General features: G+C 41.5%; 1 long non-coding RNA gene across 1 annotated transcript; it reads left to right on the plus strand.

Moving 5' to 3' along the window:
• The first annotated feature begins 2,003 nt into the window (after nucleotides 1-2,003).
• Nucleotides 2,004-3,312, plus strand: LOC118562865. The gene is made up of 3 exons (XR_004930843.1): nucleotides 2,004-2,319; nucleotides 2,408-2,552; nucleotides 3,175-3,312. It is a non-coding gene; the product is annotated as an uncharacterized LOC118562865 (long non-coding RNA).
• Nucleotides 3,313-18,505: the final 15,193 nt, after the last annotated feature.

An 18,505-nucleotide genomic window follows, 5' to 3' on the forward strand; every position in this document is an offset into this window, starting at 1 on the left:
GTTGTCTGATGAAACTATGCTCTCCTTGTCAGAGTTCCTGCTCCCTCACCTATAACTACAGCAGTTATACTGGACTTCATCCAATTGAGCTTGTGATTGAGGACTTTCCCACCAAGCCAATAAACCTGTCTTACTCTGATGGATCCTACACAACAAAGCACCCGCTGACATTGACACGACATAAACGTCTAGCCATTAACTATGCAATTCAAACCAGCACAGCAGTCCCAACCACCACCACCAGCGCAGCACCAACTACCACCACCACCACCACCGGAGCAACACCAACCACCACCACCACCAGCACATCCACAACCACCAACATCAGAGCAGCATCAAGTACCACCACCACCAGCGCTACCACTACCGTCAGAGCAACACCAACCCTAACCAGTGCAGTACCAACTACCACCACCATCAGAGCAACACAGACCACCACCACCAGCGCAGCACCAACCACAACCAGAGCAATACCAACCACCACCACCAGTGCAGCATCAACCACCACCAGCGCAGCCCCAACCACCACCATCAGAGCAACATCAACCACCACCACCACCAGTGCAGCACCAACCACCATCATCAGAGCAGTACCAACCACCACCAGCACAGCATCAACTACCACCACCATCACAGCAGTACCAACCACCACCACCACCAGCGCAGCACCAACTACCACCACCAGAGCAACACCAACCACCACCACCACCAGCAGTGCAGTACCAACTACCCCCACCATCAGGGCAACACCAACCACAACCAGAGCAGTATCTACAACCACCACCATCACCAGTGCAGTACCAACTACCACCACCACCAGAGCAGTACCAACCACCACCACCAGAGCAGTACCAACCACCACCAGCGCAACATCAGCTACCACCACCACCAGAGCAGTACCAACTACCACCATCACCAACACCAGAGCAGTACCAACCACCACCAGCGCAGCATCAGCTACCACCACCACCAGTGCAGTACCAACTACCACCACCACCAGTGCAGTACCAACTACTACCACCACCAGAGCAGTACCAACCACCACCACCAGAGCAGTACCAACTACCACCAGCGCAGCATCAGCTACCACCACCACCAGTGCAGTACCAACTACCACCACCACCACGAGAGCAGTACCAACCACCACCACCACCACCACCACCAGAGCAGTACCAACTACCACCACGAGAGCAGTACCAACTACCACCACCACCACCAGAGCAGTACCAACCACCACCAGCGCAGCATCAGCTACCACCACCACCAGTGCAGTACCAACTACCACCACCACCAGAGCAGTACCAACCACCACCACCAGAGCAGTACCAACCACCACCAGCACAGCATCAGCTACCACCACCACCAGAGCAGTACCAACTACCACCAGCGCAGCATCAGCTACCACCACCACCAGTGCAGTACCAACTACCACCACCACCACGAGAGCAGTACCAACCACCACCACCACCACCACCACCACCACCACCACCACCACCACCACCAGAGCAGTACCAACTACCACCACGAGAGCAGTACCAACTACCACCACCACCACCAGTGCAGTACCAACCACCACCACCACCAGAGCAGTACCAACTACCACCACCAGAGCAGTACCAACCACCACCACCACCAGTGCAGTACCAACTACCCCCACCACCAGTGCAGTACCAACCACCACCAGAGCAGTACCAACCACCACCACCACCACCAGTGCAGTACCAACTACCACCACCACGAGAGCAGTACCAACCACCACCACCACCACCACCAGAGCAGTACCAACTACCACCACCAGAGCAGTACCAACCACCACCAGCGCAGCATCAGCTACCACCACCACCAGTGCAGTACCAACCACCACCACCACCAGTGCTGTACCAACCACCACCACCACCACCAGAGCAGTACCAACCACCACCACCAGAGCAGTACCAACCACCACCAGCGCAGCATCAGCTACCACCACCACCAGAGCAGTACCAACTATCACCACCATCACCAGTGCAGTACCAACTACCACCACCATCACCAGTGCAGTACCAACTACCACCACCACCAGCGCAGCATCAGCTACCACCAACAGCAGCGCAGTCCCAACTACCCCCACCATCAGAGCAACACCAACCACAACCAGAGCAGTATCAACCACCACCACCTACACAACAAAGCACCCACTGTCATTGACACGACGTAAACGTCTAGCTGTTAACTACCCAACTACCACAACTGTTCCAACCACCACAATAAACACCAACGGGCTTTATAGAGCATCAATCCCTCCTTTAAGCAAACTCCCTTTGGATTTCTCTGTTCATGGTACAGTAACAAATTTTGACTGAAAAAATAGTGTAAACAAGAAACTTCACTTTCTCACGTTCTGTTTGATATCTCATCTGATTTTCAGTGGACTCGCACCATGCTCCTTCTTGTCTTGACGGTGATTACTTTCCTGTCTTCTTGGCACCAACTCCAGCAGAAGGAGCTTATCTTCCTGCATTTATAAACCAGCCTCTTGAAATAAAAGTCAGATCCATGGCTCAGTACACAACGTAAGCAATTTTGTTTTTTAATGGGATACATCTGTATACTCATACTTTTATGACCATCTGCTTAATAACTTTTGGGTCCACTGTGCGTGTGTCCATAAATCTAATCCATAACACTGGCATGATAGACCTCCTCTAGTGGACTGTTTAGGTAGGTTGTACACGTCAAAAATAACACTATGATCAAAGGTTTCCCTTCAGAACAGCATGCTGCCTCAGCTGGCTTGCTATTTTTCTAGAGTGTATCCATATGCTCCCTATCTAAGCAACCCTTTTGTTTAAATACAACTTCATTCATCAAACCAGTTTTGATGCTGTCATGTCCTTTGTTAGGGCTTTCAGCAGCAGCCTGCAGCCCTGTGTATAAAAATAGTAATGTTCTGTGTTCTATGTGTTCACATTTTGAGTTAGAGGTGGTAATACCCCCCCCCCCCCCCCCCCCCCCCCCCCCCCCACCCTCCCACCTCTACCCCCACCAAACTTGTTCAAACTGCTTTTCCTTTCACTCATCACTGGTCATAATGTTGTGCCATGTATGTCTATTTGAATTGTTTTTGTATAAAATGAATGCTAATTTTCTCTTTGATTTTCTTGATTCTCACTTCATTTATTTTGATTTTTTTAGGATTCACGACTTGCTTGTTGTCGGACCTGCTGGCATATTGAAGGAGAAAGTCTCTTCAGACACATACGTCCTAAAATGGACCCCATCTCCAAATCAGCTGTATGATTATTTCCCAGTTTGCTTCATATCTGAGGCAAGAGACCAGTAAGTTTTGCAAACAGTGGTTTGCTAATTTAATGTCTTATATGTAATTTACTCACAGGAGGTTTACACTAGAGTATCTTACCTAATTGACATAAGGTGTAATTGTCCCACTTTAACATTACAGGCTTGACCAAGTCTATCATTCAGAACTACGCTGTGTGACTGTCAGTGGTGAACATCATGGTAAGACTGCTTGTAATTGTTAATTTAATTCAATTCAATTCAATTTTATTTATATAGCACCAATTCATGAAACATGTCATCTGAAGGCACTTTACAAAGTCAATTTCAATCAGATTATACAGATTGAGTCAGATCAGCAGCATTCACTCCTGGAGAAGTGTAGAGTCACAGGGAGAGTCGTCTGCATTGTCCATGGCTTTGCAGCAATCCCTCATACTACGCAAGCATGAAGCGACACTGGAGAGGAAAACTCCCCATTAACGTGAAGAAAAATCTCCAGCAGAACCAGAACCAGCCTCAGTGCGAACGGTCATCTGCCTCGATCGACTGGGGGTTAGAGAAGACAGAGCAGAGACACAACAAGAGAGACAAAAAAGCACAAAAGCACACATTGATCCAGTAATCTGTTCTATATTAGATGGCAATAGCCGGTGATCTGTCTTCCTTGGATGATGTCTCAGTTAACAGAACGTCAGACCAGGTGTACCTACTATGAAGAAAAAAAGAGAGAGGACGAAAAGTTAAAAGCTGAAATGAAGACAAGCAATGCAAAACTGTAGAAATCAGTAGAGTGAGGAAAAATAGACCTTGATGTCCTCCAGCGGCCTAAGCCTATAGCAGCATAACTATAGAGATAGCTCAGGGTAACATGAGCCACTCTGACTAGAAGCTTTGTCACAAAGGAAAGTTTTAAGATTAGTCTTAAAAGTAGACGGGGTGTCTGCCTCACGGACCAAAACTGGGAGTTGGTTCCACAGGAGAGGAGCCTGATAGCTAAAGGATCTGCCTCCCATTCTACTTTTAGAGACTCTAGGAACCACCAGCAGACCTGCAGTCTGAGAGAGAAGTGCTCTGTTAGGAACATACGGGGTAATCAGAGCTCTGATATATGATGGAGCTTGATTATTAAGGGCTTTATACATTAGAAGAAGAATTTAAAATTCTATTTTTGATTTAACAGGAAGCCAATGAAGGGAAGCGAAAACAGGAGAAATATGATCCCTCTTGTTGATTTTCATCAGAACTCTTGCTGCAGCATTTTGGATCAGCTGAAGACTTTGAACTGCATTTTGTGGACTTCCTGATAGTAAAGAATTACAATAGTCCAGCCTTGAAGTAACAAATGCACGGACTAGTTTTTCAGCATCACCCTAGGACAGAATGTTTCTAATTTTGGCGATATTCCTGAGGTGAAAAAAGGAAACTCTGGAAACCTGTTTAATATGGGATTTAAATGGCATGTCTTGGTAAAAAATAACACCAATATTTTTTACTTTATTACCAGAGGACAAGTTAATGCCATCCAGATTAAGTGATTGATTAAGAAGTTTATTTTTTGAGGACTCTGATCCAAAGATTGCAACTTCCTGCTGTTGTACAACAGCAGGAAGTTGTAATCTTTGGAAAAAAAAGAACACCATTAATAAATGAATATTGACAATTACTTCAACTCATCTTCCTGCTTATGCAAGATCGACATTTTGTCTCCATATACATAAATTTAAAGAGTTTACGCCCAGATTTTGTTTTATTTCTAATTATTTACCAAAATATAGTTTATACAGAGTATGGCAAAATAATAGCTCAACAGCAATAATTCATGCAAAACTAATAATTTCTCTTCTTTTAAATTTACAACTGGATGATTTTCCCCCCCAGACGAAATCGATTAAGAATTTTATATTCTGATGATTATAATTTTTTAGTATTTTTCTTTTCTTTATAGCACTGCAATATCTGAGCTTTCTGCTTTCATAACCGGACCTCATAATTTATCTTTTTGCATTTCAAGGTCCGGCCTGAATATGAATCTGTGTGAACCAAATCTTGGTTGTTGGCTGGTTCTGTTAATTGGAGGGATCATCTACCGAGCCCGGAGAACCTGAACTAAATACCAACTGGTTCCAATTTCTGAACCACAAAAACTTTTAATCTTCTTCTAAAATTCAATTTCTTTCTTTTAGAAAACATTACTGGTTTGAAGGTGAATAATTGTATGTACTAAAAAGGCTTTATTATTTCAAAAACTAAAACAAAATGTGTTTTTGCTTGACACAGTGTGTCACATTGTTGTAATCCAAATATTCTGCAATCAAACATTTTATGATTTTATAATGATGAAATATCTTTGAACTAATGGGTATCAGAAACATTTGTTTTAATTTAGCATTTTATTTTAGCATTAACTTTGGTTGTGGGATCCAAATAGTATAACATCTGACCAAGTTGTGCATTTTGATGTAAAATCAGTTTTCTTTCTTTAAGTCTTTAAACCGATAGAAAAATCATTGTCTTTTGAGCATTTTTTGTGCCTCCAACTCCAATTAAAAAATTATACTTTGATTGTTTATTTTTCATTCACTTGTGTTGAAATCCCCTGAAAGTTTTCTATTTCATTGTTTTCACAAGGTGAAAGTACTGTGTCATAACTACAGCAGCCAGAGCACCATTCTGCTGCCATGAAGCCAGACATGAGCAAAGAAAAAAAGTATAATACGAGTTGATGTCAAACTCGACAGGGGAGACGGGAATAAAAATAACAAGAACAGAGTGATAAAGAGAGAAAGGGCAGAGACACAAATAAAATACATAGACAAACATTACAAAACAACAGCTGCTTACTTTTATTGTTATTTTTTCAACATATCCTGTCAGGTAGGGTAGCATTCAGAACAGTTATCCAAATACCAAGGGGACGCCTAACAGATTTACTTTCAAAAGCGGAGCCCCCCAGGACCCGAAGCAGACATGGCAGAAATATGAGCCCCAGACAGCCAAATGTCCCCAAGAGAATGGGGCACTTCTGAGAAGCAGTGCAGAATATCCAGGGAGCTGCAGCATGAGATACATCACCACTGTTATATTGATGATAACCAGTCACATTTATCCATAAATCCTGATGAATCCAATTGGTCACTTAGATTACAGGCATGTCTTGATGACATAAAAGCCGCATGGCTTTAAATTTGCTGCTTTTAAATTCAAACATGATGGAAGTTGTTATCTCTACACCAGAGTCTTTGAAAAAGGGAAGACTTGTATGATCAACAGCATGTTAAAATAGTTATACGGTGTGCCTATGATACTGTTGTGGTAAATAATGATAACTGTTAGTAAGAACCGTAAAGTTTCAAGTATAACACCAGCTAAAATGGTTGCCACACACTTCACTTGTAGACAACGCTATCTCCAGAATTTATGAGGTACTCTGGCTTCCTCCCACAGTCCAAAAACATGACTGTTAATGGGCCTCTCTAAATTCTCCTTAGGTGTGAGTGTCTATGTGAATGGTTGTTTGTCTTGTGTGTGTGTGTGTGTGTGTGTGTGTGTGTGTGTGTGTGTGTGTGTGTGTGTGTGTGTGTGTGTGTGTGTGTGTGTGTAGTTATTTTTTTTTTTCCCCCACAGCACAATGCCAGCTGGTCCCGTTTAAAACACTTCTTTCTTACTGTTTGTAAACTGCAAAGAGGCATTCCCCTCCCTCAACTGGGGGGGCTCAGATCATCACCTGGTTCACCTCGAGCCTATGTATAAACCTCATAACATTGATCCTGGTCTTATAGGCTAGGTTGTTGACTTTTTAACAGTAGGATCACAACGTGTGAGGGTTAATGGTGTTTCATCATTTTGATTTGGATCTGCCTAAAAAAAGAACTAGGCCAGACTGCAACGGACCGTCAGGACTGCCAAACGGATCTTGGGTACCAACCTGCCCTCCATTGAGGAGGGTCAGAAACATCCCTGTAGATCCATCTCACCTCAGTCACAACATGTTCCAAGTTCCCCCCTCTGGGAGGCTTTACAGAGCAATAAGTCAAAGCCTACAGCATATATAATACTAATTTATTCCAGCTTTCTCTGCACTCATTACTGTGTATGTGCCCCAGTAATGATAATGCTTACTCCTGCATCCTTTGCACTCTGCTCATTGCACCGTTATATTATTGTGTCAATCTGACCACATTGTTAATAGTGTGTTAATGTGTTTTCTATACTGCTGAATGTGTTTGACTTTTAGTACTGGATTATTGTGGTATTGTATAAGTAAGCACATTGTGAACATTTTACAAATCAGAGTGAAATTCCTTGTATGTGTTCACACACCTGGGAGATAAAGCTGGTTCTGATTCTAAGTTGCACATTTGAATGTGCATGCATGATTGTGTGTGCGTGTGTGGAGTGACAACTTGCCCAGGGTGTCTCCCGCCTCTCATGCTCTAGAATAGGTGATAGGTCCTAGCACCCCTGTGACCCTGCAATAAAAAACTGCTAACGACAATGGATGTTCTTGCAGAGTGTGAGTTGGCCATTACTGTCTATGAGTCCAATCAAAACACCGGAGGCAGGCATGTTAGGGGGCGGCCTGGAAGCAGACCTTGGTGTGGCAGAGTCTCAGACGAGTGTCTCAGTGGACCCTCGAGGTGGAGCAGGACTTTTGGAGGCCAGTGATGGAGCGGGACCCCTGTTATACTGATGATAACCAGTTACATTTATCCATGAATCCTGATGAATCCAATTGGTCACTTAGATTACAGGCATGTCTTGATGACATAAAAGCCGCATGGCTTTAAATCTGCTGCTTTTACATTCAAACACGATGGAAGTTGTCATCGCTACACCTGAGTCTTTTAAAAAGGGAAGAAAATAACTCAGACTTGTATGATCAACAGCATGTTAAAATAGTTATACGGTGTGCCTATGACACTGTTGTGGTAAATAATGGTAACCGTTTCCTTAGTTATTTATAAAATAAAATGAAACAGTGATTCAATCAAGTTCCAACATTTTGTTGAGACACAGCAGAGATAAGTAATCATACCCTTGGCTCAGCTGCAGCCTACATGCCTTCTTTTCTGGTCTCCTCTGAATCTGAGACCATTGCTTCTTGCACATTGTTATTCCGGGCTGCAGCTTTCACAATAAAGACGTAACAAAAACAACTCATAAGCCAAATCAATACCACAGGATTTCAGTTTGTGATTAAAATAAATAAATAAATAAAAAACTAACAACACTTCTCACTCACAAGAATACATTTCACAGTTTCCAATCCAGACATTCTTTGGACCAGACAGATTTTTATAGATGTGTTTCTATTTTAGTAATAACCCTAAAGTTTCAAATATAACACCAGCTGAAATGGTTGCCACACACTTCACGTGTAGACAACGCTATTTCCAGAATTTATAAGGTGCTGCCCTGTTACAGTTCATGCTCTCGGTTATATAAATGCACATAATATCTATCTATCTATCTATCTATCTATCTATCTATCTATCTATCTATCTATCTATCTATCTATCTATCTATCTATCTATCTATCTATCTATCTATCTATCTACATTTATTGCTTAAAAGTTAACATAATAAGCCAATGAAACATATTGTTTTGAGATGGTTCATAAAATGAAACAAGTGCTAACAGACAGAGTCACAGTTCCAGGTTCGATACACAAGTCAGCAGACTGAACTGTCATGATGCAGCCTGAAGGCTTCATACTGAACATTTCTCGCTCCGTCTCCAGTGCAGTCCTGATTAGGAACACCTGTCAGGTTGCAATCACCATGGACTCATTCCACCTGCTCTCTCCACCATATAAACTCACCTCAGTTTGTCCATGGTTACCGGTTCATCTCCAGTCCTTTGAACATCATGCCTGTCCTGTTCCTGTTCGTGTCCTGGTCCTGTTCCTGTCTGTTCCCGTCTGCCAGTTCCTGCATCCCTGCAACCTCCGTCTGGTAAATGACTCTGGCTTTCAACATCCACTTCTTGCTGCTTCAATAAACTCTGGAAACCAACTCTGTGTGTGTGTGTGTGTGTGTGTGCTATGTGTTCTGAGTTCATCCAAGACAAATCATGACATGAACGAGGAAAGGCAGGCTCGGTAGTCGGAACACAGAGGGCAGAGATCCAGAAGTTAATCAGGTCAGGCAGAAGTCAGGAATCAGATCGGGCAAACAGAATCAGACGAGAACAAGCAGGCTCAGAGGTCAAAAGGCAATCAGATCAGGAATCAGAACAATAAACGCTGGTATACGTCTCACACAAATGGCTCGCATTAAACTAGCACTGTTGTCTGGTCTTAGAGCTGGTTATATACTAGTGAGAGCAGGTGGAACCGATCTGAAGAGATGAGGAATGGGCAGAGCTAAAGAGGTGTGTGACATGAGAGATTAGACCAGACAACAGTGCCAAAATCATGACAGAAAGATTCATTGAAGAGGTCTGTATCACAGAGAATTTGAAGAAGCCTCTGACTGAAGACACTCTGTTTTCCCAAGACAGTCTTATGAAGAGGAAGGTCAGGGTTGTCCATAATTTCCGTGGTTTTGTAAAGAATCCTTGTTTGCATTATCATCTTCAGATGTTCCACAGTCTTTCCCCAGAACAGAATCAGCCTTCTTTATCAGGTTGTTGGGCCTTTTTAGGTCCTTGGCTCTGATCCTGCTCTCCCAACAGATGATGGCAGAAGAGGTGACGCTCTTTTCGACAGACTTATAGAAGATACGCAGCATCTTCCTGCAAACCTTAAAGGACCTAAGCTTCCACAAGAAGTGCAGTCTGCTCTGTTCCTTGTTGCAGAACACTTCAATGTTGCATCTCCGGGTTTGAGCTAACCCTGTTTCTCCTGAAATCTACTATCAACTCCTTTGTTTTGTTTGCATTCAAGATGAAATGATTGTTTCCACACCATGCCACAAAGCAATCCAACAGCTCTCTGTACTCAGCTTCTTGTCCATCTCTGATACACCTGACAACTGTAGAGTTATCTGAGTATTTCTGTTGATGACCGGGGTCAGACTTGTGCTGGAAGTCTGAAGTGTAAAGTGTGAGAAGGAATGGTGAGAGTACAGTGCCCTGTGGTGCTCCTGTGCTGCAGATTACCTGGTTAGACACACAGTCCTCCAGTGTCACAAACTGGGGTCTGTTTGTCAAGTAGTCATAGACACAGGTGGTAGCTGAGGCATCCACCTGTGTCTTCTGGAACTTTTGACAAAGCAAACCAGGCTGAATTGTATTAAATGCACCTAGGAAGGAAAGGACAATGTAAGTCTTGGTGTTTTTTTTTTTTTGTTTTTTAACCAGGACATGTCATTTCAATCCCATATTAAACATGTTTCTAGAATTTCTCTCTTCATCTCCAAAATATTGTCAAAAAAGGAGCATTTTGTCCCGTAAGGAAAGGCAGATCAAAGCTTTCAGCTGATCCAAAATGCTGATGCAAGAGTTCTGATGATAATCACCAAGATATCAATCATATTTCTCCATTTATAGCTTCCCTTCACTGGCTTCTTGTTAAATCTAGAACTCATCCTCACATATAAAGCCCTTAGAAATTGTAGATTTGCTTGTAATACCCGGTCCAGGTAATTGTATGCCAAACTGTATTTTTATCATCAGCCAACCTGAATATAGAGCGTACATACTGTGTCCAGCGCTGAAAAAGAACATGTAAGAAATTATCCTACAGTGACTTCTAGTGGCTTCTCCAGGTAAATGCAGTAACGGCAAACAGACAACAGAACAAATAATTATCAATATGAAACCATAATGATATTTTTGTGAGACATAGGATCATAATTCCCACAAAACACGCAGGCAAAAATAAAGGCATAATGTTTAAGCTGTATGAACCAACATTTCCTGTGAAGTTGAAAGAGTGGAAATAGTCCTGAGCATCTGATGAGATTTACATTTTTGAGTTAAAAGATACTAGCAGCATGATTGTAAACATGTAACAGATTATGAACTGGGCTGTTGGTTTATTGATTCTCAGCAGAGGGCGAAAACCCTCACAGCTTTAGGAAAGAAGTTATTTTTAATGGTCCGTTCAGACTCGTAGCTCTAAAAGAATAGTAGTAGTAGTCCATTTCAGTTTACTGAGAAAGAAGAGCCGTTGTTGGGTCTAGAGACGTGTTGAGAATTGGTGCTATATAAATAAGCTCAACAAAATTGGTATTTAACAATTTCGGCACTTTTATTTCTGAATAAAACACAGTGATGTTAATTTCAGATTAAGGGGAAAAACAGCTATTTCACATGCCTCTAAAATCACTGACATAGTGGATTTTGTACCTGCAGTGGAGGATTTGCCAAAAAACTTTGAAACTTGAGGATGAGGTTCAAGAGTACTTCAGCCAGTTATAACAACAACAGCTCCCTCTGCTGATAGAAGTATGGACATCTTTTGGGAGTGTCCACTAATACAATTATACAGGGAAAATAGTTAGAATAAAAATTAGGACATTACAAGTAAGCTCTGGGCAAAGTGAATACACGTTTTAAAAACCGATAGGATGTATATATGCTGCTAGACCTTGTGTTAGTTGCTCATAAAACAATTACAGTGAATTGGCTCAAGCCATATCCACCGACATTGAACAATGTGGGCGTGCCATGAAGACAAATACCATTGTGCTTGCTGCATGACCTAAGTCTTGTCTTTATTCTCAGGCTGCGCTGATGCATCGCTGGTAACAGTTCCAGTAAGTGATGCAGGAACAGGTTACAAAGAGTGAAACAAAAGTGGAGAATGAAAACAATATAGGATCAAAACATGTTCTCTGATGACTCGGCCATTGTGGGCTGTGTGTCTGAGGGGAACGAGCTGGAGTACCGGTCGGTCATCATGGACTTTGTGGACTGGTGTGAGAAAAACCATCTGTGCTTAAACACCAGTAAGACCAAGGAGATGGTGATGGACCTCAGAAGAAGACCCCCACCTCACTCACCTGTGAACATCCAGGGGCAGGACATAGAAACTGTGGAGAGTTTTAAATACCTGGGTGTTCACGTCAACAATAAGCTGGACTGGACTCATAACACAGACGCTCTGTATAAGAAGGACCAGAGCCGCCTCCACCTCCTGAGGAGGCTGTGGTCCTTTGGAGTGAGCAGGCCTCTGCTTAAGACCTTCTATGACTCTGTGGTGGCCTCAGCCCTCCTCTACGCTGTCGTCTGCTGGGCTCCTGGCAGCGCAGAGCGGGACAGAAAGAGGCTGAACAAGCTGGTGAGGAAGACCACTTCTGTCCTGGGCTGCTCTCTGGACTCGGTGGAGGAAGTGGCTGAGAGGAGGGTGTTGTCCAAGTTCACATCCATCATGGACAACACCTTCCACCCCCTGCACCAGACTGTAGAGGAGCTGAGCAGCTCCTTTAGTGACAGACTTAGACATCCTGTCTGTAAAAAGGAGCGCTACCGCAGGTCATTTATTCCTGCTGCTATCAGATTTTACAATGCTGCACTATAACTGTAATTATAACTGTAATTATAACTGCAACTGTAATAACTTGTGAAATAACTAATGTGCAATACTATTAAATACCCTGTTAAATAATCCTGTTAAGTAAGACTTCAGCTATTATAGTTATCTTCACCTCGTACCACTTTAATGTACAACGTCAAATCCATATGTACAGTATATAAGTCACCTTGAATGTACATAAGTCATTTTCACTCTCTTCTTTTCTTCTTTTTTTCTCGATCCACTGTATACACGTGGAAACATGTTTACTTCCTGCACCTTTTCCTCCTTTTGGCTCCTTCTTCTGATTATTGAACTGATGTGACATGTGAATTTCTCCACTGTGAGACCAATAAAGTCTATCTTATTCTTATCACTGCTGCACTTTATATTGTAATGATAATTTCAATTGCAATCTCATTACATTTCCTTTTGTATGCACTCTGTTTTAGAAGTTATTTTTTCTAGAATTGTTACAAACAACTCCTTTTAAATTATTTAAAGAAGAGATGCTCTGTCTGATTTTGCTTTGTGAATCTTTTTCTAGTGTCATTAGTGACAATCAACTACTTTCAACATCAAGAATAAAACAATAACATTGTAAATAACATCATGAAATCCTGCCCAATGGGAGGAGTTATATTAATTATTAGATGTCTGTATTCCTTAATAACCTCATTGTCTAAATCGTTTTATTCTGATATAAAACCACTCACATATCATCATACATTTAGATTTCATCATCAGAACACCATCAAAAGAAAGTGTTAAAATCAATGTCTTGTAATTACAGGTGTAATTAGGTTCAGGTTTAAATGGCTTGTAACATCTGTTCAGAGTAGCATTTACCATGATCAAAAGTATTTATTTTAAATGTACAAATTATGGTTGTAATCACTTGGATTCATACTTTTGTATTTGCAAAGCAAAATCTGTGTTTTCATCATGCAGGAAAATTAGGAGGGATCTTATATATGATCAGCATCTGAGACGGTCTGGATCCTTTCTCAGTCAGTTAGCAAGAATTCAGTCAAGCAAGTTTATCTGGACGACGCAATCAGACCAGGAGTTCTCCCGCTCTGTTAAGTATAAAGTGGTCAAACAGGAAATCAACTGTTTCAGATGTATTTACAAGAAGTGGGTGGGAATTTTCACATTGTTGCTCCATGCAGCAAACAATGTAGCAAGGAGTTTGGGACTTTAAACCATGCAGGCGTGCCATGAAGACAAAAGGCATTGTGCTTGCTGCGTGATCTAAGCCTTGTTTTTATTCTCACGCAGTGCTGATGGATCGCTGGTGACAGTTCCAGTAAGTGATGCAGGAACAGGTTACAGAGAGTGAAACCAAAGTAGGGAATGATAACAATTCAGGATAAAATATATGTGAAATCCAATATAGTTTTCATTCATGGTGTTTATTAAAAGTGCATATGTTAGAGAAAAGTGAGCAGAGTATGGCTGATGTGTGGCTGGGACGTCCTTCTTTCTAAAGGTTGGAAACAGTGAACTGTATGGAAGCTATCACTACACCTCTGCAACTACAAAAGGATACTTATCAGAATAAATTGAGATTTCAATCCATCACCTTTTTGCTGCAAGGTAGCAATACCAGAACCTGCCCCACCTCACGTCCTAGACAATCAGAAACAATAGCAGTGAAGTTACTGTACTGTACAACTAAAGCTTTACCATCACTCTCACATAATGCATGCTTAAAATCTCTCTGGGTTACTCTAGGGAAAACACCAAGTCCAACTTTTCTTTCTTTATAGCTGTGCAGGCAGTTTTCAGTTCTTTAATTATCCCATCTTCTCTGTGTTGGATAGCACAGGACTGCTGGCAGGCCAGTCTATCACGTTGCAACATTTCTGCAAACAAACTGAATTATGGCTACATCTAACCGCAGCCAGGTCTTCCTCATCATGTGATGGTCCATACCAGATGTTTCCCAGCCCAGAGAAACCGACTGACTCTGGACAAGGCTAACATCGGGCATCGTGTACCTGCACTGTGAGCAGTAATTCTGTATGGTAGAACTGGACAAAGGATTCCATGCGGTTCTGTTAGCAGGAGATGGATATATGGTTCTGGATTCAGAGTCAGCAAAAGGATCAGAGATCACCATCTGTTTTAATCACTTAAATTATTTTATTTCACATTTGTTTTTAAGCAGGTAACATATGGCTGTAGTCTGCCATCCTCTGGCTGGTTTTCTATCCAGATTTAATTTTGTTTCTTTTTTGTTTTATTTCAGTATCAGAGTGTCAAAACAAAACAGGCTCTTTAAGTTTCAATTCGCTGGCATTATTCAGAGGAAGTGCTGGGCCCTGAAAGACAAGAAGTCAGTTGCTTTGCACGTGAGCAGCAAAATGGAACTGTGGAAAGTTTTAACTCAGCGTTTTTGGCCACGGTTCAAAGCTGTGATGGGTGTGCATGGGTCCAAATGCACGCCTCTGAGTTAATAAAGGGCTTTAATTAAGGGTAACTGGGGAAAAAGAAGAAGAGGCTCATCAAAGAGGAAGAGAAGAAGTTTATTCATCAAAGTAGCTGCCTTTTTGGAAAAGTTGTAATTTAAAAGGAAATGAAATTAATATGAGTCTGTTTTAAATGTCAGATCATTTATCCCAATCATTCATCAGGTGAGAGGTTAAATTCCTATCTTTAACCTGCATAAAGATCATTTGTTAAAGAACAAATAGCCTTTGTTGACTGAAGCAAAGAAACAAAAAAGAAAGTTTGGCGCAGCACTTCCCTAAAAGAATGTTTGAACAAGCCTTTAGTCTAATTTATCATGACATGTGGGCTGAAAAGTGATATGTTACAATTACGAACAATTACACATCTCTTACCTTACCCAGCTGGAGTCAGGATCCCAAAGACTGTTAGGCCGCCCATTTTGGTTTTAAATTGTGTGTTATTCATGGATTTACGTTTATTCTCACGTTATTTTTAATCAGTTGTTACCAAATTCCTTGTCATTTTGTCTCAACTACTACCCTGGCAGGTTTTGTGTGTTGACCTGATTATTCTCACGTGTTCTCCGCTGCGGGACTAAGTCTCCTCTAAGCCTTCCATTTTATTTCCTCCTCTCTGTTTTCCTCTTTATTATAGCTCCTGGGTGTTCTTGTGGACCCTTTCTTTCTCCATTTTCCATTCTCCTTGTCTTCCTCAAAAAAGTTTAAATCAGATTTGTTTCTGGTGCCACTCTCCACTCCACACAGCTGCATTAAAGGCATTGAAACACACTTATTATTTTCTTTGCCATTATTCTGCTATTTCTCCCCACATTTTGATTAACTGTTGCTGATTTTAAAGTCTGGCTTGATCATACGTAGCGTACTTTGTTTTATTTATTTTCTTGTTGTTTCAGCAATACATGGTAGATTTCTGTAAAAACAAGTTTGGAAAACCATGCTTTAGTCCTACGTTTAAGTAAAAACACCATTCAGAGTTTAAAGAGGTCACAGAAAGTTAGACTTTAACTGACTTTACCCCGTTTACAGTTTACCCTAAACAGCTTATTTGATTTTTCATGATCCAGGTTTGATTCTATTTGAGACTTTTATGTTTTCACCCCATGTTTCAAATGTTCTTTTTTTTTTATCAAATCACAACAGAAAACAGTTTGCACACATGCATTTATTTATTTATATCACAAAAAATTTTACTTTTGCAAAACTTAAACCAAATCGTATTTTTCCCTGATAAATCTGGTGGACATAACGCTGCTGAGTCAGAACCAACACAGAGTATTGATGCTCCTTTTGCATGTAATGTTCTGTTTTGTTTAAGGTTTGCATTTTCTTCATAAATCTCGTGATTTAATCTGAATCGTATACATTTCTCATACTGACAGAATTCATTTTAAAGGTAGTCTGTAGTCTGGCAATGATTTCAGGTGTTAGTTGACCTCCTGTGAAAATAAGTTCTTACCTGATCCAGATCATTGACAAAAGTAAAAAAAACAAACTAGGATCTTTATGAGCAAATGCTCATATTTTCTTACCATTCAATCTGACATACAGTATATTGCTGATCTTTAAAATCAGTTTCCCTGCTGTTTTATATCTAGAAAAAGCTTAACTTTTACATCTAGCCTTATAAAACCTGAAACCTTAGTTCCTCTTTCAGTATCTCCAGATATTCACTGATCTGGAGCCTGAAAACAACAAAGTATTATGTTCCTCTGTGTTTCGTTCTCTCAAGCAGGAAGAAAACAAACCAGTGTTAATCCTCCTGATCTTTGCGTGCAAAGTGCGTACACTTCCTTGTAGATAAGCATTGCATGATTGAAAGAAACTTATCAAGCTCAATTTCGTCACCTTAAACTATTCATTAAATTTTATAGAAAGAGTCCAGGAAGTGGTGGTGAGCAAAAAGATTATTTATTCTTTTCCAGCACATGATATTCTGTATTAAAAATGCCCAAAATGCTCGAGAGGTTTAAATCAAATGAGAAAAGAAGTCTATTTTTTTAATGTCTGTTTTTGAAAGCTGCTGCACCTGCATATCTCTTAGGAGCCAAAACTGCAAATGTGCCATTTCTTCTGCACTCATAAAGTCTTTGGCACGGTCAAAAACATCAGGGGTCTCGTTTATAAAACATTGGCTGGAATCCATACTAGACGCGTACGTACGCTAAGAAAAAGAAGACGGCGTACGGCAAATAAAATTCAGATTTATAGAACCATGTGCACACCTGCTGCTGCTGATGCCAGCAACAGCAGTTGGACGGTAGATGGATGCAGGCCAATAAGAGATTATTAAACACATGAGGTAGTCCAATCCAACACTGCATATAAGGTTATAAAATGGCGGGTATTGAATGAACAGAACAAAGAACATTGTTGGAGGAAGGTGAGGTCAAAGACGTGACTCAAAACAAAGGAAACCAAGAAGTTTGCAAACACAGGTAGGAGCTTATAGGAGTTTACTGAATCTTAAGAGCCAATAAAGAGTTATTCATGAGAACCAGCTCAGTGAAGCTGGGCAGTGCCCTTTACAAAGTCACCACTGGCATGAAGGAAAACACATTACAATGATGACAACAAAAATGTTCTCTGGGCAGTTTTGCTACATTCAGTTCTTGAAGATAAGAAAAGGAAAACAAGGACACGATCAGGGCTGCCAGTTCCTGATAAAACACAAGATATCACACCTTCACCAGTGCAATGATGCCCGAACGTGCTGAAATCTGTTCAATAATGCATAAGTACTGGGTGCGATTTGCTGGGGGGGATGGGGGGAATTACCCCCCTTCTGTTTGTGACGTCCCCCCCTCTGGTCATTCATGTTTTATCCCTGGGGGGGATACATATTCCCCCCCCCCCCCCCCCTCTGGTCTGAATAGGTAATATTATGGATTTTTCAATTCAATTCAATTCAATTAAATTTTATTTATATAGCGCCAAATCATGAAACATGTCATCTCAAGGCACTTTACAAAGTCAAGTTCAATCATATTATACAGATTGGGTCAGATTATACAGATTGGTCAAAAATGTCCTATATAAGGAAACCAGTTGATTGCATCAAAGTCCCGACAAGCAGCATTCACTCCTGGGGAACCATAGAGCCACAGGAAGAGTCATCTGCATTGTACATGGCTTTGCTGCAATCCCTCATACTGAGCAAGCATGAAGCGACAGTGGGAAGAAAAACCACCCATTAACGGGAAAAAAAACCTCCGGCAGAACCGGGCTCAGTATGAACGGTCATCTGCCTCGACCGACTGGGGTTACAGAAGACAGAACAGAGACACA

The sequence above is a fragment of the Fundulus heteroclitus genome, chromosome 4, assembly GCF_011125445.2.
Source record: "Fundulus heteroclitus isolate FHET01 chromosome 4, MU-UCD_Fhet_4.1, whole genome shotgun sequence".
Lineage (NCBI taxonomy): Eukaryota > Metazoa > Chordata > Actinopteri > Cyprinodontiformes > Fundulidae > Fundulus > Fundulus heteroclitus.